Source organism: Podarcis pityusensis (assembly GCF_964106645.2).
Source record: "Podarcis pityusensis genome assembly, chromosome: 8".
NCBI classification, from domain to species: Eukaryota; Metazoa; Chordata; class Lepidosauria; order Squamata; family Lacertidae; genus Podarcis; species Podarcis pityusensis.
Window position 1 is genome coordinate 53,355,479 of NC_138033.1, and position 21,586 is coordinate 53,377,064.

The following is a 21,586-nucleotide window of genomic DNA, read 5'->3' on the forward strand; positions in this document are numbered from 1 at the left end:
AGGACATTCCTGCATGGCAATCTTGACTAAAGCTGGAATTACCATCCTGCAGTCTCCATTCATAGATGACTTCAGACTGGTCTTGTTTCTTGTTCAAAGTGCTAATTTTGACTTATAAAGCTTTGTTTGGCTCAGGACCCCAATACTTTGAGGACTGTCTTTCCCCGTATGAACCTACTTACACCCTAAGATCGGCAAAGCATTAAACATCTTTTGAACATTTTCATTATGTCCCACTGCTGACATCTAGCCCCAGAGAAAATCCACCCCGGCCTCTGGAACTATGACAATCTTTCAGCTACCCAAAAAGACTGCAAGAGAGTTTAATTAACTGTGTAGGCCAGAGCTTTGCTGCATCTTTCTTACTGAGTACGCCTGAGGGCACTTGCTAATGTTTGGGATGAATCAGCAAGAGAGCCTGCATTTTAGCTGAAGTGGGAACAAAACATGCAAGGATTAGCAGCCTATTTATATATTGCATTTATTGCATTTCAATCCCTCCTCTTTCTCCAAGGAGCTCAAGGTGGCGCACACAGTTCTTCCCCCTCATTTCATCCCTACAACTACTTGCTGAGCAGAGCCAACCCACCTCAAGTGGCAGAAGTATAAGAGGCAGTGCCCTGCCCACCCCACCAGAATGCCCCATCTCTCACTGGCAAGAGGGAGGCGTTCCAATGAATGGCAGTGCCTTGCGGAACACCCCAGCTCTCATCAAGTTTGGCGAGAGGGGAGGCATTCCACCAGCAGTGGAAATGATGGGGATGAGGTGCAGCAGTGGGGGGCAGGGAGAGGCAGCACACTCCCATTTTGCCTCGGGTGTTGAAATGGGACGGGCTGCCTCTGCCTGTTAGGTTAGTTACTGCCTCTCAGGTTAGGCTGAGAGATAGTGACTGGTCACTCAGTGAGGATTTGAACCCTGGTCTCTCCCAGGTATATTCAGTTGATGTGTGAGAATAAACCCTTCTCATTCTGTGCAGAGTTGTCTCATTGAAATGAATGGGCATGACTAACTTAGGTCCATTCGTTACAATTGGTTGACTTTGAGTAGAACATGGATGCAGACCACTGGGTCTCAGTATCGCCTACTTCACAGGGTTGCTGTTGCTGCCAATAAGAGCATTAGTTCCATTCCTTAGCCCAAGGTCCCAGGGTGAGTTACAGTATTAAAATCAGTTTAAAACTGTTGGGAATTCAGTGGCATCCAGTGGTCGCCCAGCCCTGGTGAAGGTCATGGGTTACTTCTTCTCATACTCTGAGGTCTATGAAAGCCTATTATTTAAGTTCTGTGCGCATGGCACTTTTGGAAACTGTGTGCATCGGTATTTTCTCAGTTTTGCATCACTATGGCATCAGTGCTTTTGTAGGTTCCTAACATATACTGTAATGTTTTTCTGTTCAGTGAGAGCAGAATTATCTTTAAATTTATTTGAATTGCAGACACCTTGGGACAGGGAGCTGCCTTCTTCTTATGCTTACACTGCAGTGTGTCGTGTACATAAATGGAGCTGTATCAATTAAAACAGTGTATTGTGCATTAAAAAAAAATGTTGTGGGGATAAAACAAGGACCTGGGGGAGCACCATGCATCATGCTTTGAGATCTTTGGGAGAAATGTATCAATGTAAAATAATTAATATGAATGACAATATGAAGGAGGACACATTCCAGACAGGCAAGATCACTCAGTGATGGGTGTTCCTTGTGGGGGCTGGATCGAGAGAGCCAGGGTGGGAGACACATTTGACCCACCCGCAAGCCTGAGGTTCCCCACCCCTGCCCTACTCTGAAAGGGAGGGATGATGCTGGATACTTAAAGGACTCACAGCATTAGGTCATGACACAAACATTTGCATCAAAGTTGTGGGTGCAAATTTAATATGCATAGATGCTTTCAGGAAATTAAGGTGGTAGGTGGCCCAGCCGCCCCATAATCAAAATAAAGACATTTTTAAAGCTGGGAAAAGTGGGGAAGGTTCACTGCAAAAGACTCCCCTGCTGTAACGTCAACAGTTTCCAGCTACATTATATCCACCTCTAGGAAGGTTGGTTAGGCAGATTGTTTCTCGGGAGCCTGGCAAGGCCTATTTTCTGAACTGTGAGCAACCTGTTTCCTTAACAGCTGGTTATTATTGGAACTTTCTAACTTTAATAATGTGGTGCCTGAATTTGCTTGCTTTTCTCTTCCCTCCTCATCCCTTTTCCCTTTTGTGTCATGTTCTTTTTATATTGCACACCTGAGGGCATGGGTGGTGCCCTTTCTACTGGCTTGCAAGCCACTCTGGCTGATCAACTGAATATAACCATTGGACATGCTGGCAAGGGCTGATGGGAACAGGAGTCCAACACTATCTGGAGGCCCAAAGGTCCCCACCCGTCTTAAGACTTAACAAAGAAGAACGGCCACATCAACATTCACAAGTGCATTACACTTTGTTCACTCCAACCTGAATTAGAAGAGTGCTGAAGTTGAATTTATAGTTCCTGGTTTTAAAAAGGTACTTTGTGGGTCCTGTCAAAACATACACAGTGTGTGTGTGTGTGTGTGTGTGTAGCAAAAATAGACAGTAAAGCAAGCAAGTCAAAAATGTTTGAGATCTAGAAATATTCACACAGAATACAGCAATCATTGTAGAGCCAGGAAGTCTGGGAGAAACCAACCTATTATTTGGAGTATTTATATATATATAAAATGGATTCTGTCTGCTCCAAGATTACATTTTGTTTTCTATCTTGAGTTGCTAAATAAACAGCATTGCAAACCTAGACGCTAATGCCGGGTCATTATGTGCACTCAGAGGTACGATTTTGAGTCTCTGACCTAATGCAGCCCTTTCCTATGCTATATATGAAACACACAAGTCTAGTGTTACGCAGGTTTAATTAGGGATAACTACATGGTACGTCCATTGAACCACACATGGAAGATTAAGCAGCAGCAGGAGCAAACCATTTCAAAGTTGTTTTCTGGAAGGGGATTTAAAATAGACCGTGTGTGGCAATTGAAGACTCTAGACTTCAGGCAAAGCTCAAATCTTAGGTTGATGGAAAGAGATGATCAGTCATGAATCCCAAGGCAGCATCTGCTATTAACTCCCGGCATTGCAGGATTCAGATTTGGAGCAAGGAAGTGCTAACACTTACCAGTACCTTCTTCCCATGGCTACCAATTAAGAAGTGGCTAAGGATAACTCATTGAATTTCACCATTTTTCATGGGGCAAAGCTGATTTACTGCTGTGCTGAAACTGGTCCTCCAATTTCTCAAAAATTTCCTTCCCACCCATGTTGCTACCTGCCCCACACAAGATTTAGGGATAGGCAAATGGGTCAATTTAAGCTTCTCTAAGTTTCTCCACATTTAGTTTTTTATCCACATTTTCAGTTTTTTAAAAGTCCCCATTAAAAACGTCAGATTTTAGTGCAAGTTCCCCCTAATTCATACATTTGTGTACACAATTTTGCCCAATATACATTTTTTGCAAAGCAATTTTCTCGACTATAATGCATTTTTGCACTTTATTTTCACCGATATGTGCCATTTTATGCATACTTTACCTTAGTATAGGAATTTTTGTACGCGACACGTGGCTGGAGAACTGCATTGCAAATTCCAGAGAAGTGCACATTTTTAAGAACGTCTGAGTTCTGGTTCACTTACTGTCTCATATCACTTTGGGACATTTTAGTTCAGATAAAAGGTATGACAGACAGATGTTTATAAAATTATGCAGGGGTGCCAACCTGAATAAAATATTGGGGGGAGGGGCAGGTAGGTAAATCCCGCCCCATTATAATCGATCACAAGAAGTGGCACACACACCATTTGAATGGCAATTCCCATCAACTTTGGCAGGACAGCCCCCTCAAATATTGGGGGGGGGGGGGGCTGAAGGGTCCTCGGCCCCTAGGAGTTGGCTCCTATGGCAGGGAGAAAGCGGACAGAGAAAAGGTATTCACCCTCTCTCATAACACCAGAACTCAGAAAGATCCTATGAAGCTGAGTGTTAGAAGACCTAGGACAGAAAATGTCCTTCTTTATGCAGCAAATAAAACAGTGGACCTCACCCCCACAGGAGGCCATCAACCAAGGTGGTTTTAAGAGAGGATTAGACAAATTCATGGAGGAGAGGGCTATTGATAGGTACTAGCCATGATGTCTATGCTCTGCCTCCACAGTTGGAAGGCAGCAATGCTTCTGAATATGGGTTGCTGGAAACCACAGGAGGTGAGAGTGCTCTTGTGGTCAAATCCTGCTTGAGAGTTTCCCACAGGGATGTGGTTGGCCACTATAAGAACAGGATGCTGTACTAGATGGGCCACTGATGTTATTTAAAAAAGGTAAAGGACCCCTGACAGTTAAGTCCAGTCACGAACGACTCTGGGGTTGTGGCGCTAATCTCACTTTACTGGCCAAGGGAGCCGACGTTTGTCCACAGACAGTTTTTCCGGGTCATGTGGCCAGCATGACTAAACTGCTTCTGGCAAACCAGAGCAGCACACAGAAACACCATTTACCTTCCCGCCAGAATGGTACCTATTTATCTACTTGCACTTTGATGTGCTTTTGAACTGCTAGGTTGGCAGGAGCTGGGACCGAGCAACGGGAGCTCACCCCGTCACGGGGATTCAAAGAGCTGACCTTCTGATTGGCAAGCTCAAGGGTTCTCGTAAAACACAGGATTTCCGTTACAACATCTGACTGGTGCTTTTAGAAGAAAGGAGATCAAGTTCAAAGGGGAGAAAGTCATCTGTAGAAAGTGGGGATATCTCCAGATATCATAACTTCTTTGTGCACATCCATCAGGATTTTAAGAGTTTGTTCTGCTCCTTCTTACTTTACAGGTTTTTTCAACTGCAAACACCCTAGTGCCTATGGTGCAGTGCAAAATGGATCTAACAGAGCTCCTTTCAAATACTGAGATCAGTACAAACCATAATTCTTCCTTAAGCTGTATCCCCATTTATTCCCTTGGGACTTTCCCATCTTGAATGCTTGGGCTTATGGCAGATGAGTCTGGGAGGGAACAACACAAATCCGTCGGGTGCATCTCCAGCAGTCCCACAACACCTACGCACAACCATTTAATGCTCAAGGGTTGAACCTGGGTGAATGGGTGCCCGTAGCCTTTTAGAGCTCCACACACTGAAGAGGAAAGCCTGGCAGCAATTTCTCAGGAATAATTTACTTCCCCTTTTCTACCACACAAGGTAACTAAGGGAAGTGGCATATGGTCCTTCTAAAGGACACCAAGATAAAATATGACAGGTCAAAGCAGCGATCAGATCAAATGAAGGCAAACGGAACCACACTGGAAATGAAATGTGTGCACTCAGAAAATAAAGCAGAGGAGAGGGGGAAATGCTTCCACTATTTTTGAATTATGTACGAAGTCTGTGGCACCAGCTGTTGTCACCAGCCCATAGATATAGGAGCCTTTCCTACATGACAAATAAAAAAAGAATTCATTTTGGAAGGAGAGAGAGAAGAAACTAGAGGCAGCTTATATTATTAAGGAATCTTTTTCTTTCTAATAACTGCTGGGCAGGAAGGGGAATATAACCATCAAAGGTTGATTTTTGAAAAATAAAATGCCAATGTTATGGAAGCAAAACTGGATTGGACACGTGATGAAAAAGGGGGGGACATCTTAAATGAGCAGCTGACAGATTATTTTTATGGACCAGTGTTTAATAAGCACCTGAGCGTACAATACAAAGCAGAAATCAATGGCACTTGATGCAGTATCTTTAGCAACGGAGGAAGCTGCCTTATGCTACATCAGGCCATCTTGACTGACATTGTCTGCATGGGCTGTCAGTGGCCCCAACAGGGATTCAGACAAAGGACATGTCCAACCTGACCGGAAGATGCAGGTGACTGAAACTGAGACTTCCTGCAAACTGAGGAAGGTTGCCTTGGTAAACCACCATGTGCCAGCCTCCAGCTTCCACCTGTATAATGGAGATAGCAATAATGACCTTCACAGGGTGGTGGTTGTTGTTGTTGTTGGGCAGGGATGGAGGATTCGTAGCCCTCCAGATGTTGGTGGATTGTACTGTTTCCATCACATTTGGCCATGCTGACTGAGGATGAGGGAGGACTGGAGTCCAGCACCATCCGCATGGCATATGCAGGGTTCTGATGGGCAGGGCAGGAGTAGTGGGGACAAAGTACTACAGCTACCTACCAGCACCTGCTGAGACTAGTTTATTGTTTTATTGTTTTATTAATTGCATTGCTCTCCAGCCTTTTTCTCCAAGGAGTAAAAGGTGACGTGCATGGTTCTCCCCCTTCCTCATTTTAATCCCCACAACCACCCTGTGAGGTAGGTTAGGCTGAGAGGCAGTAACTGCCCCAAGCTTCATGGCCAAGTAGGGATTCAAACTTGGTCTCCCAAGTCCTAGTCCAACACTTTAACCACAAAACAGGGCGGCAGGAGGAGAAAACGGCAACTTGGAGAAGCTGTTTTTTTTTTTTGACTTCTACACTTCCCTCTCTTTCCTGGACACACAGACTAAATTTTGCCCAAATATTCACCCTGAAGAACAGATCTTAATGAGTCCCTAGCATTTCAGGTTTTGTGCGGCGAATGCAATTTTGGTTGAAACTTCCATATGCAGAGCGTTGCTCTAAGACAGAGAACCGACTTCCGAGACTGTTCTTGCTATCTTAGAAATGCATTGCGCATACCAGCCTTTGGGGTCCAGAGTCTCCGTTTATTCCCTCTATTGTTTAACAGCCAGTGACTTGTTTATAACGCTGCATATTTTTCGACAGCTAGCCATAAAGAATGAAAAGCGTCATTGCTGTAAGCAAGGGAAAGAAAAAGGAGGGGGATAGCCTTCCCCCTTTGCCTACCCCTGAAGAGCTCATTTTCACATTACTCAGGCTTCATTATGCTGAATCAATATTCGTTTAGTCACTGAGGTTATTGACATATTTTAAAATAAAAGCATACCCTTCAGCTACTGAACTCATTACAGGTAATTTGTCTTGTCAGGGACCAGGGAATATTATCCCTCGTCTTTCAGAAGCCAACAGTCCATGGAAATACATCCCCATGGTTACAACTGTAAATAATTTTAAGGTAAAAATATTGAAAAATCAATGGCTGTTTCCTGCAATCTGTCACAAACAAATCAATCATCATCCGCGTAGCCGGCAAAGTAAAGATTTGAAAAGGAGATGAGAGAGCCGCGGTAATTCTGGGCCGAAATCTTCTCATTTCAAAAATCACTTCACATAATGGTGTCATCATTTAAACACTTAGCAGGCGCTTCTGCCTCTGCCGTCAACATCACTCACCGCTCCTAGTTGTACAGGAAGTCCGTCCCGCGTAAAACAAGCCTCCCGTCTTAAAAATGCTAACGGAGTTAAGTAAATTTTAGCCAATCGAAGAGTCGGCTCTTGGCTTCGTCCGCAAGCTCAGAACAAATCAATGGCTGTTCTTCCTCATAAAGATTCTCTATAAATTCACCTCTGAAGATGGATTGTGCTCTAAAGTGTAATCAAGGCGGCACTTTAGATGTAGACGCAGATAGGGAAAACAGCGGCTTCTGTGTTCTGCTTTCATTTGGAAGTTCCCCAAACAAACCTGGGCAGAAAAATCTAAGCCATTTTTCCTCCTCTCTAACGAGATCCAGTGTGGTGCTGTAATAGCTAGAGTGCTAGACTACGACCTGAGAGACCAGGGTTCGATTCCCCACTCGGCCATGAAGATTCATTGGGTCAAGGTCTCTGGGCCTAACCTACCTCCCGTGGTTGTTGTGGGGCACAAGATGGGGAGGAAGAGAATCATGCACACCACCTTAAGCTCCTCAGGGGAATGATGAGGTATCATTATAACTAATACATTAAAGACAGAATCAAAACCATAATTAAAGCCTTATATGGAGAGATCAGGCTTCTGCCCCCCTTAATTCTCACAGTGGCCTCCCAGATCCCTGTGGGGAAACTTTCATTATATCAGATATAATAAAGAATTTATTATTCTGGATACAGTGAAGAAGTTATTTTACTCTTGAGCTTCCAAATGCTGTTCTGTCACCTATAGGACATTTCTAGAAACAGCAAAACAACACAACACTAAGCTAGCTTATTTAATGAGAAAAGCTGATAATCATTCTTCATCTAGTGCTTTTCTCCTATGCCACCGTTCCCCAACCTGACATCCACCAGATGATTTGGACTACAATTCCCAACATCCTAATTATTATTATTTTTAATGCTTTATTGGTTTTAAAAACATAAAAAAACAAATACCAAACCAGACAATATATAGCAATCAACAAAAGCCAACATCCCTAATTATTATGTTGGCCAGGGCTGATGGGAGTTGTAGTCCAAAATGTAAGGACACCAACAGGTTGCAAAAGGAAAGTTGTCCTAAGCGTTATTCCATGGCAAAGGAGATAGATCAATCAATAGCTACATGGATCATTTTAGATTTATTTTTTTTAATGCTTTTGAGGTTTTTTAATATGTTTTTTCTTTTTGTTTAATCACTTTTGTGTTTACCGCTCTGGGCTACTTTGGGAGGAAGGGCAGGTTAAAAATATATAAATAAAGAAAAAGGAACTTCCAGTTTCAGAGGCAGTATATCTCAGTATTAGATGCTACAGACATCAACCAGACAGGACAATTCCCTTAATGTCCTGATTGCGGGCTTCCTAATGGTGGCAGTTGGGCTACTGTCGGAAGCAAGATGCTTTCACATTCTCTTCACTATAGCAACCAAGGAGTTTCCTAGATGGGGTGGCCAAGGATTCAGCTTTCTTTAAAAAAATGATGGTGGTGCCATGCCTCCATCCACTTCCGTTCATTTGGTGAGCAACTTCCATGTGTGCCTTAGGAAAGCCGTGCAAACTACACCTGAAAAACAGAAGAAGGAAAGAAAAGAAAGCTACATTTATAGGCCAAATGAGTGGACACAAGCAGACATTTTACAAAATGGTGGAAAGGGCAAAAGGTAGGGATGGGTGAATCTGTCAATCTCACTTCCTTTCCGATTCTCCTGTTTCTAATCTTAAATTCAGTTTGCCACATTCAACAACTATTTATTTATTTTTATTTTTAAGGCCCTCTTGAACTCTCTCACATTTTAACACAAATTTCGCCTGATTTGCACCTTTGCATCAGGAGACCTGAAAAAAAGAGGCAAAACAAAGGTGTGGGATATTACCAAAGCCACTTTATTCCCCTGCAACATTAAGAGTTTATGAACTGAATCGGGGGGGGGGGGGGAGAGAGAGATATCTGCAGGAAATATTCAAAACCTTCTATCAGGCTCCCAAGCCTGCCATGAACCAGCTAACCTGCCCTCTTTCCCCCTGCCACACCCATTAGCACAGTGGCTAATCATACGTTTGGAGAGGATTTTTTTTTTTTTTGCTCACAAAACATACCAGGCTGTTAATCAAAGGCATCCTAGAGCCAAGGGCAGGGAAGCTATGGTCCTCCAGATGCTGTTGAACTCCAACTCCCATCAGGCCCAGCACACATGGCCACTGCTCAGGGATGAAGGGAGCTGTGGTTCAGCAACATCTGGAGGGTCAAAGGTTCTCCGCTTTTGCTAGAGAGGGTTCATACTCATAGAAAAGCAAGATAATCAATACTGAATATGAAGACGGCACAAAATTCGCATGTGGCACAGGGCAGTCATTCCCAAAACTGTGAGAACAATGAGAAACAAATTCATTGTGGGGTTATTGTGCTTATTATTTACTGCATCTATACCTGACCTTTCCTGAAAGGATAGGGGTGTCCCATCCTGTCCCCCCATCCCCTGCAACTACCACGTTTATCCTCAGAACCATCTGAGGTAGGTCAGGCTGATGAAAATGTGAATGGAGCACAGCATTATGGAGTGGATCAAAAGAGACATGGGATAAAAATACGTGAGAACAAATAACTATCATTTTTTCCATCAGCACCCAGATGTGATAGTGGTTGGAATGTCAAGAGCAGGGAGAACTGGGTTCAAATCTCCACTCAGCCATGACGCAATCTCGGGACAGTCCCTGCTTCTCCACTTAACCTACCTTACAAGTTTGTCAAAACAGAATCACACACACACCACCCTGAGGTTCTTGCAGGAAGAGCAAGACACATGAGATTAGTATTAATGTAATTTTTTATTTTTAAAAAATCCTTTCATAATAATAATAATATCAGGGACAGCTGGGCCCCAGAGACTGGCAAGATAAGAGTATTTTTCATTGAACCAGGGCACCTCTTATCATGACCGATCTTACCTTGCATGGAGAAGACAAGATAACCAACAAGAACTTTCGATTTGATAGATTGTATTTCTATGCCACTCTGTATTCAAGGGAATTCCAAAGCAGTTTACAAACAACAGCAGCAACAGAATACGATAGTTACAGCACAAATGGCTGCTCTCAGAGTTTGGAGCTCCCTTCTTAGAGAAGCTAGACTGACGCCCACCTTGTTCTCCTGCTGCCAGCAGGTGAAGAACTTTTTATTCTGACAGGCCTTTGGGAGCTAACTGCTTTTTAAAGGAAATAGCTTTAATAATGCTGTCTGTTTTTCTTGTTTTCATCATCTGTATTTTAGTAGATTTGTGGGGGGAGTTGTTTTTAATTCTATCTGAGATTAATGATTTTTTTCTCTGTGTTTTTAGCTTTTTACCTATGTTGTCTTAATTTCCATGAGCTGCCTCGAGTCCCAGTCAGGTGAAAAGGTGGGATATAAATGAATATAATTAATAAATAACACCATTAGCAAATCATCAGTAGAACAATTATAAAAGAATTACATCCCATAAAATAATGCTAACAGAACAGCAGCTGAAAAGGAAGCTCCCTATTGTTGCATTTACCCCCTTCACACTCACACACACGCCAACATAAACACTTTCCGTAATCCTTCACTCTTCTCAGTTCATTTTTTTTCAAATTCTCCTAGGCGGCGCGATGGGTGTGCAAAATTCATGCAGAGTTGCAAAGGTAAAGGAGACACCAATGGGCATTTCCCATGAAATGCCAGCTTCTCAGAATCTAACCTGTACAACGGAGCTTCTGGGTTGCAGCCAACTAAGTTTTTGCAGAGTAGGCCAATCAGAATTTACAGGCCTACATCACCCATTTCAGTGGGTCTACTTGGAGGGTAACAAGCACCGGAGACAGCCCTTAGCAAACAAGGGCGTCAATTGAAACGAAGGGAGGCAGTCTTGGGCAAGGACTTTCTGCCTGTCGGAACAAACTGGTGGAACCGTTCCAACCTCCAGGACAAAGCTTAAGCACTTATCAAAGGCCAACGAAAACACTCCCAAGCGTAGAGAAAGCTGCAGAGGACGAAAAAAGTGTTCTGAGCTGTTACACCTGCTTCTCAGGGTAACATGCCTGATACACCAATCACTCAGCAACCGGCATATTGATTTAATTCAAAGCAGGACAGCCAGTTTTTGCTTTTCACCCAGCTTAAAAAAAATTCTGTGCTGCTTTCCAAGCAAGGGAAAAACCTCTCTCTTCTCTTGTCCAACCTGCTTCTATGTAAATGTCTTAACATTATTCTCTTTCTTCCTTTTGTAATGAAAGAAAGAACAAATAATTATGAGACTCCAAAATAAGTTGTATATAATTCACATAAGGACTGCCAAAAAGAAGTGGGGGAAATTCAGACAGAAGTGGGAATAGGAGACAGAAAAATATAAAGAGGCAAATACTTAAGGTACGGTAAATAGCCAGTGTGGTACCCTCCAGATGTTGTTGGACTACAAGTCCCATCAAAACCCAAAGAGACAAAAACAATCCATTTTGTCAGGACACCCTCTACTGTAATTCAGTTTGTTTTGGGATTTTACTGATTTTGTTAGGGGATTAAAAAAACACACAGAGAGAAAATAGTAATAGTAATAATAATTGAGAGCGTGCTCACTTATGGCTTATGTGTGTGGTACGGAAGCTGTACTTCCCAGGACAGGATGGGGCTGTGCAGGGTTGTTAAGGCAGCAGAGAGCATTGTTGGCTGCCCACTCTCTACCTTAGAGCAGATTTATGCCACAAGGTGCCATAGGAAGGCACTGGACATAGTAAAAGATCCATCGCATCCTGGTCACTGTCTCTTCGAGCTCTTGCCGTCGGGACGGAGATACAGGACGATGAAGACAAGAACAAGCCGTCTTAAGAACAGCTTCTTCTCCAGAGCGATCTCGGCCCTGAATGGGAAGCCCGGACTTTGAAAGTCATCTAATCTCCCTTGCTGTATTATACTGTATTGGTTAATTAGTGTTTTTATGGAGCAGTCAAGTAATTTCGTTGTCCCCGAAAGGGGCAATGACAATAAAGATATTATTATTATTATTATTATTATTATTATTATTATTATTATTTATACCCCGCCCTCCCCAGCCAAGGCCGGGCTCAGGGCGGCTAACAAGCAATAATAAAAACAAGTTGAATGATTAAAACTTAAAAACAAAATTAAAATACAAAAGGATTATATCCTTCCCTCTAATTCCAACATTTGGGCAATGAGTGCTGTCACTCACATAGCAAAACAGCACTACTCATGTACAACAGAGAGGCAGGCTTCAGAGAAGTTTGCAAAAGTTTTTTTAAAAAATGTGGTGGGGGGACAGCCCAATGAGGGCTGAGCATGCTCAGTGCCCATGGCATGCTGACTGTGTTTGCGGAAAGATGGAAACATAGAAAGCTGCCTGTACTTAGTAGGACCTTCATTCCATCCAACTCACTATTGTCTGCCCTGACTCTCCAAGTTTCAGGAAGTGCCAGGAATTGAACCTGGGATGTTCTGCATGCAAAGCAGACTCTCTTCCACTGAGCTATAGCCCTTCCACCTCTTTCAAACATAGAAAATGGGAAATTAAACAGTGTAGCTAGACTCCACACTACAGCCTTTTGTCGCAGCTCCCACTTGTTTTGAAACAGCCACCAGGTAAGCTTCCAAAAAGGGTGGTATAACTCAAATGCTATTTCAAGAGAAGTGTCCCATGCACAAGAAACTGGCATAAAGCAAACTGGTTTAAGTTCAGCTGGTGTACTGTTACACCAGCTCCAACCTTTATTCAGCAGCAGAGACGCTGCCTTTAAAATGGTGGCCTATGCCTGGTTGCCAGGTCACATGACCAAGTGAAGGATCTTGCTTAAGCCCTACCCACCACCCACCCTGGAACTCGCTGGTACCATACCTCCAGAACACCCCTTTTACTCTGGCCTCGGCTCAGCTAGCTTTGGCTCAGTCAGCTGAGCCATGATGAGCAAGTTATGTCGGTGTATCTTTAGCTGAGCCAGGGCTGGGGACTTAATGCCACCTGAGCCTGGAATCAGGTGTCTGAATCAGAGATCCACTCCATCCTGACCTGCTCATGTCTTTGCCAGGCTTAGGCCAGCTCAGCCAGCAGCGATTCCATTCCTGAATGGAGTTTGCATCTGATGTACTTTACACTGGCTTAACCTAGGCCAACTAGGTGCAAAACGATGACTCAGCCAGGCAGATGCAGTCTGAGAGTTACCGTACTGGGTACCTCTGAGCACATATTGACCCCAAGAAGCTGAGACTGGTACCTTTGCTAATTACTACAATACTCAAACTAAAACACAGGCATCTCTGAATCTTGCAATGGAGTTCTCCAGTCAAGTAATGTGTACAAAAATGCATATATTGAGGTAAAATATGCATTAAATGTATATATGTATGAGTCAAAACAACACGCAAAATTGCATTATGTTAGGAGAAACTGCTTTACAAAGATATGGATATTAGGGGATGAAATCACAAACATAAATGTGTATATTGGAATAAATTTGCACCAAAAAGGCTGGTAAATTTTCATGAGGACATTTTTAATTAATAGCCACAAACTGTTGTAGGAATATGGATAACTAAATTTATGATTGGTCAAATGAGAAACTGTCAGAAACTGAAACTATCTGAGATTTGCCCATACCTACCCTCAGTATCAGTTCAATGGAATATGTAGCTACTTTGTCATTTGGTCATCCTGGCCGCCATTTTGTTTCCAGGCTCATTGCAACGTGGTGCTGATAAGCCGCTGTCCTCCAGATATCTTCAGCTCTGATTCACATCTTCCCTGACCTACTGGCTGTGGTTGATGGAAGCTGGAGTCCAAGAATATCTAGACAGCGTGAGATTGGGGAAGGCTATCCTTAAACAGTTTGGAATTCCCAGAAGAGCCTGCTTGTCCTTACAGATCAGCTGAAGCAGCTCTTTTGAGGATCCCACCTTCCTCAGAAATACAGCTGATGGAACAAGAGAGAAAGCCTTCTCACCAGTTACACCCAAGGAAATCTGTCTGGAACTCTCTCAAATGGCTTTGTTCTTTGCTACTGATTAAAGACTTGTATATTCCAGGAGGCGTTTGTTAGTTTTGTCTGGCTGGCTGATTTCCTTAATATTGCAATAGGCACTGTCTGTCTCAAAACTATTTTTCAATTGGCTGTTTTTGACTGTTCTTTAATTTTCTTATAATGAGATTGCTTTTATACCTTTTGGTTCGCCACCTGAGGCATCTCTGGGTTAAAAAGTGAAGCATGCATTTACACTGAAACACTAAGGTCTTTGGACCATGTTCTTCCACAAGTAGCACTTTCATCACAGGCAACATCAACAAGGGAGGCAACTTTTTGGATAGTTATGCCCCAGCTGCAGAACATCCTGCCCAGGAATTCTAGAACACCCCATTGCCAACTTCATAGTCCTTTATCCAATGCTAGGCAAAGACCACAGCCTCTTAAAATTAATTTTAAATACTTCAAACTCTCTGATTATTGACTGTTACTTTATCTGCGTTGCTTTACATTGTTTATGCTCACCTGACCTGGTTTATATTTCTTTTTTTAATCTACGTTGAAATCACTGAGAGGAAGCAGTACATGGACACCAAAATGAATAAATAAAATAAAAAGCTTTTCTGTACAAAAATATTAGGGTTAGCAGCACTTAGAGATGGGGGAGAAATATGATTCAATTCACACTTCAAGAGCAAACTACCTAGGTTTGCATTTTTTAAACAAATAGTGAACAGAAACATTGGCAATCCTGTGAAATCCACCCTTCTAATTTTACAGTGCACAAGGGCAACGTGTCCAAGAAATGAATATAAATGTGAAAATAAAATACCAAAAAAAAGCATAATGTTAAGGGAAATTGCTTTGCAAAAATGTGCATTTTAGGGAACACTGCATATTAAAAGCCATGTAGCAGGAGACATTCTCAGTAGGATGCTAACAAATTTTCACGAGGACTCTTGAAAAAAAGTTTTGCAACAGATGTGGAACTGTGGAGAGTGGAAGTAAATTGAGGAACTAAGAAAAAACAAAACTGACAGGTTCACCCATCCCTATTATTGCATGTAGGGAACCTTTGGCCCTCCAGATGTTGATGAACTACAACTCCCATCATCCATGACCATTGACTAAGCTTCCTGGAGCTGATGGGTTTTGTAGTTCAGGAACATCTAGAAGGCCGAAAGGTTTGCCACACCTGCCATATACATTCAGGAGTATGTCCCATTTAATTCAGTGGCAGTTACTTCCAAGAGACGAGTACAGGACTGCAAGGTTAATATCATGGAAGAAGAGCCCTAGCATAGACTTCCCCCAACATCTAATACTCTATGTGTAAGGAATATTTTCAGCCTGGGGAGCATTCCAATCAAACGAGCCTCCGCGTGCAGCCGCACTGTCTAGACACACGCTTGGCACCCGGGGGTGGGGGAGCCTGGGTTTTTGCAGGGCAAACAGACCACCACTTCCCATAATGCAACTTCAGCATTTGTAGGCCTCCATACCTATCTGTAATATTCTATTTAAAAGGCTGAAATGTATATATGTGTATATGTATATAATAATACACACATATATACAGTACAGTACATACTTGTGTGTGTGTATGAACCTTCAAAAAATAAAGGAAGGGAAAACCCCTCTTATTCACATCTGCGAAATTAAAACAGCACGCCAAAATGGCTAACACAAATAGATGGCAGAAGGAGATAACTGGAGGGGTTGGTCCTGGTCCAGAAGATGTGGGTTCAACTTCATAACAGCCATTAACTCCCTGGGTGGCCTTTGGAAGGAGAAGAAAAAGAAAGAAAATTACTCCCTCTTCGCCTCGGTTTCCCCATGGGTAAAATGGGAAGCTTAAGTTCAAGAGGGGTTAGCCGTGTTAGTCTGTCACAGCAAAACTTGCAAAGAGTCTTATGGCACCTAAAAGGCTAAGAAATGCAAACGCTTCGGCTGTAATAAGTCTGTCGGCCTTTAAGGTGCCACCAGACTCTTTGTTGTTTTTTTGATGGGGATATTAAATCTGTAATTAGAGAGAGTTATACTAAGTCACTGCACAGACATTTGCACACGCCAATATTTTTATTAATAACGTGAAGCCTACAGATCTAGAAGTGTGTGCCTGTGCAGGGACTATGAACTCTTCCAGGATGGAAAACAAAAATATTTCAGATCTCTAGGTTTCCGAGTCAACCATATGCAGAGGAGAGGGGAAATATCACAACCTTAAGAGATTATCCAGTCTAACTGAAAGTGTGGGGGTTACTAGAGGGCTCATGAGAACCTTCTTATTCTGCCCCCAACCCCCAGTTGGGAGTAATGGAGGTATTCAGAAAGAGCCAGAATGGTGTTGCGGTCAGTGTATTGAACTAGGACCTGGGAGAGACCAGGGATCAAGTCCCAACTCACCCATGAAGATCCCTTAGTGACCTGAGGCCAGTCACACTCTCTCCCTCACCCTAATGTCCCTTACAGAGTTGTTGTGATAATATGGAGAGGGGGAAAGTCAAGAGCCATGCACATGTGTGGACGGTGGGGGACGGGGGTATGTGTGCTCAGGCTGACATGTGCTGAGGGGGGGGGCTGGAAATCTCATCACAGTTCTGGTCTCCTCACAGGGGAGCTGGGTCATCCTCTCCCATTTTTAGGCACTTGATAATGTTCTGCCCCTGCTTGCAAAGATGCAGCTACTACTGCAGTGGAAGCATTTGGCAGGTATGAGGTGCCCCCGGTGCGAAGAGATGCATGGATTCCAAATAAAGCCGTTCCAAACTGATCCATGCAAAGGGAAGCCAAACTTATCAAGCAGGATGTTACTGTTCCTTCTGCGTTTGCGAAACTATTTGCTAAAGCGACACACAGCAGAATGCAGGGAAGTGGGGAGAAATCTCCAGATCGAGCTCATATTTTCCTTTAATCAAAAGGAGTCCAACAGACCCCCTAAAAAGCAGATTAGATTTCAGCTCCTTCGTGTGTGTGTGTGTGTATCTGTTTCCAAACACAGTCATCTCCTAGCAAAGCCTCCCTCAGCCTGGTCATGCAGGATCTATCAATGTGCAGATAAAGCAGAAAATAGAGACATCCTTACGAAATGAATCTGCAATTGACACAAAGCAGAGGTGACAACCACGGCAGAGGAAGCCACGGCTAAATGTTTCAATACCTTGAAAAATTATCTACAGTCCTCTTAAAACTGCAGTGGCTAAGCAAGAGGAATGCTACGGCAAGGACAGCTCATGAAAGGCATTTACATCTGCAATGGAGCAGCACGTTCCTGGTCGGCATTTCATTCACCAAACATAGTCCAAAGCTTGCACATTAATAATAATAAATAATAATAATAATAGTTTTATCATTTTTAGCAGAATGTCAATCACCAAGAAAAGGTTATTATTACACAGCAGCCACCTTACCTTCTGCCTCTGAGTCACGGACTGGAGTAGAAAGCTTCCTTAAACAGCTCTGCTGCAATTGAGCGAGAAACAAATTGGGTTACTCATTTGACTACACACACACACACATATGCACAGACCATACGAACATTAAATACACTCAAAACTTTGCAAGATGATATCTTACTTGCTGAGTGCAATTGTTGGGAGATTATGACAGACAGTCTTGAGAGAGGCAAAGGGAAGAGAGAGATTTGAAGCACTAAAAATTAACTTGGGGACAAATAGCTGTGCCACAGACACGCTGAAAACTGATCAAAGTGCACACCTGTGTGGATTCAGCATGTAAGAATGCCTTGGAATTCATTTTACAGAAAGCCAGTATGTTTCCAAAAGGCAAAACACCATGCACTCTTAAAAAAAAATGTAGAATCTGATTCTTGATTCTTTAGGACAAATGAAATGTAAAAAGAAAAATCTCCTTAGAAAATATTCAAACTCACACAGAGAAATAATGTCTCCTTAGTAAGATGCCTGGGAGGTTCTAGCCGATCTACTTATTTTGACCAGAATTTAAATAGCCATTTTCATAAAGTCCTGAGCTATATGAAAGACAGCACAGAACTAAAAAAACTTCAATAAGCCACATGTGATCATACATATTTAGCCAAGGAAATCAAACTGCTACTCTGGGAATTAGAGAAGCATTGGGTTTATTTTAATGTTTTGCAGAATGCCCCCGTGTGGACCTCGGCTCTCCTGGACGCTGTCTCTGATCGTGCACTAGCTGCAGCAATTTGGAATAATTAATTACAAAAGAAGCAAATGCACATATTTCAAGTGAAGAAGGGGAGTGAAGTCTGCTAATTTAAGTGACCTCTGCGAAAGAAGACGACGGGTTGGAGAAACAGGAATATTTTACGATGAAGATACACCAAAGGCTGGGTATGTTGACAACGGGACTGAATGGGGGGGGGGACCTTTTTTACTTTCCTTCTATGTGATTTACAAGAACCCCTCCTCATTAGAATCATCGGTTGAACTGACCCAAGCAGGATGATTAAGGTGTGTGTGGAGATAAACTTTAACCAAAAGTATGCTTTATGGAGATCGAGAAGCAATAAGAGCTTTTGGAATGGCATAGCAATTAATTCGGAGTCGCCATCTTGCCAAAGGATTTATAGCCGAGAGAAGGAACGGACTTGTTTTCAGACTGCATTCCTGGTGAATCTCCTCAGAGGTTTTGAGAAAGGAGGCAGATTGGTGAAGATTAATGATGCTAAGACTGTTTTGATGTATGGAAGTGATGTTACATGGAAAACGTCTGGATATGGCTACTGGATAAAAAAAATATATATCCACGCAGGATTACAAACTGTCTAACCAGCTTGTGGAGATTATCAGAGGTCACAAAGAGAAAGGAAAAATATATGAAAATAACAACAAGAGATGTGGAAAAACAAGAAGAAAGGACTGGATAGTACTGTGAACATCATAAGGTTAGATTTGTGGACATTAAAACAGCAGTAAGAAGCAAGAAGTTGATTGGATCCCTTCAGAACTTGAAATATGGGTACCCCCAACAAAATTTTAAAATTCGGCTGTGTAATTTGGAATTTATGTAATTTGGTTTGATTTGATGTGATTGGTTGGTTAATAAAAAATTATTCTTAAAAAAATAAAAAATATTTTAACGTTTTGCAGTTTTCAGATACCAAGAATTTACATTTGTATTGCTAACCACAGGAATGCAACAGTTCTGTGTCACTGTTATTTTAACACAATATCTGTGCACTGATAGTTGCATATTAATTTGCAACGCTAAACTTTTCACTAAGGAGAATACAGCAATATTACTTACAACTGTCATTCACAATTTCTGTGCTGGCATTACTCTGAACCAAGAAAAGCTGGGGACCATGTTCTGGGTTTGTAGCAATTCAATTCACTTTAATATGACTAATACTGAGGAAGCAGATATGCACCCAGATCTAACCATGCTAAAGTGATTTCACAGCATTTACTCTCAAGTATATAGTGTGTAGGATTGCAGGTGAAGACTGCAATCCAATACACACATACTTGAGAAGAAATCCCCTTTTCAATTCATGGGACTTTTTTGCAGGTAAGCCTCAAGTTGCAAAACCTCACAGAGAATACATTTGATGAGGACCAACCAAAACCTTGAAGAAGTAAAATTGTAGCCATCTGGAGAATATGAGAAGAAGGAATGAGGTCCTTCAAGAAAAGACATGTAAACAGAACCTTACACAACTCAGCCTGCAGACAACCTTATCTGTCTTGCTTTCATTGATCATTTTAGTATCATGGTTCAATCAACTGCTTTTCAATTTTGTTTGTTTGGTTTGGGTTTAGTTTTGTTCCCCCACCCCACTCCATCTCACTCCACAGTGACTGTGGAAATGGAGATAGATAAGTTACTGCCTGGGGAACTGATAAGTGGGGTATGCCCCACCTCTTCAGGTACTTTGGGGGAGCATCTCCATAAGGGCAGACACACACACACACACACACACACACCAGGATAAATGCAAAATTAACCCCTGAAGAAGTGTTAAGAAACACACAGGCACATGAGTTCTCAACTCACAACCACTCCAAATGAGACTCTTTGTTCACCAGCCTACAAAACACACCCCCTTACTGTACCTGAGAACACACTTCTATTCCATTTTAATCAATCACTAAGAACTTTCAGAAACCACCAGCCACGAAAGGAAAACCCACCACGAAATATGCTCCAGGTGCCTGGGATGGTAATTAATCCGTATTAAGATACCTCTGTTATGTGCAATAGGGTTGCTCTGCTTCTCCCCCACCCACCTCGATGCACAAATTTGCTGAGCCCTTATTCTGCTGGGGAGGGGAAGGAGAGAGCAAGGAAGCCGGGGAAGAGAGAGAGAGAGAGAGAGACTGAACGGGTATCCCAAATACCTGATCCGGGAATCTTAGAAGAGAAAATATGACGACCTCGCTTTGAACACTGGGTTAATAATGATCTGTTTTATTTAAAACGTTGAGCACCACGGTTGTATTCTTTCAGTGCCGCCGCCCTCATGCAAAAAAATAAAATAAAAAAATGAATGAATGAATGGCTTTGCAATCGTTACATCAAAAGCAAGCTAAGCCCATCCTGCAGCGTGCTGCAAAACCAGGAGGAATTTAGCAAGGAACAAGAGCTAAGGCAGGTAGAGCTATCCTACCCCAAACCTTAATCAGCGGAGAGAAGGGGGGGGGTGTATCCCGAGCCACAGCATTGCAAAGGGGGGATGCACAGCTCTGCTCCTCCCCCTAGAGGATGTCTGCCTGTCTGCCTGCCTGCCTGCCTTCCAGTCCACCCGCCCAGCCCCTGCTCACCTTTCCACTCCGGATCCCTCCTTTGCAAGCGCCAGGAAAGAACCCGAGCAGGGCGCGAGGCTGCAGCTGTCCACTGGGGCCATAGCGCCTTCGCCCAGGTTTGACTCACGTCTCTGTAGCAACGCCGAGTGGCAGGCTCTTTCCGCCAATCGGGACGACGCGTCCGGCAGAACGCCAAAGGCCAACACCAATAAGCGGAGAGAGAGAGAGCGAGAGAGCGAGAGAGAGAGAGAGCGAGAGATAGGCGGGGCTTGCTGGAAGAAAGGCGCTTGGGTAATGTAGTCCCAAACGTTACCTGTGCTCTTAGCGGAAAATGAACGCTGCTTTGGCGGGGATTTTTTTTGCCGTTTCTCTTGATTTGCCCGCCGCCAGCTCCTCTCCTCTTCACCATTTCCGTCTTCATTTCCTGATGTTTCAGTCTCGCTGCTTCTTACTACACCCCCAGGATCCCTGATTAATAGGGTGGGGGATGTCACGGCACAATAACCCAGTTTAAAAATCGGTTTCGCCTCTGCTGCGGCGCTTATC

At 43.0% G+C, this 21,586-nt stretch overlaps 2 long non-coding RNA genes across 3 annotated transcripts; one reads left to right on the forward strand and one right to left on the reverse strand.

Moving 5' to 3' along the window:
• Nucleotides 1-7,626: 7,626 nt before the first annotated feature.
• On the reverse strand, nt 7,627-21,151 carry LOC308483055. 2 transcript variants are annotated; one of them, XR_013989568.1, is made up of 4 exons: nt 21,059-21,151; nt 17,702-17,753; nt 15,977-16,071; nt 7,627-8,871 (listed from the first exon to the last, which is right to left on the reverse strand). It is a non-coding gene; the product is annotated as an uncharacterized lncRNA (long non-coding RNA). The 2 variants fall into 2 exon arrangements; XR_013989569.1 differs by having other exon boundaries at nt 15,883-16,071.
• Nucleotides 8,845-14,352, forward strand: LOC308483052. Its single transcript, XR_013989564.1, has 2 exons — nt 8,845-8,968; nt 14,007-14,352. It is a non-coding gene; the product is annotated as an uncharacterized lncRNA (long non-coding RNA).
• Nucleotides 21,152-21,586: the final 435 nt, after the last annotated feature.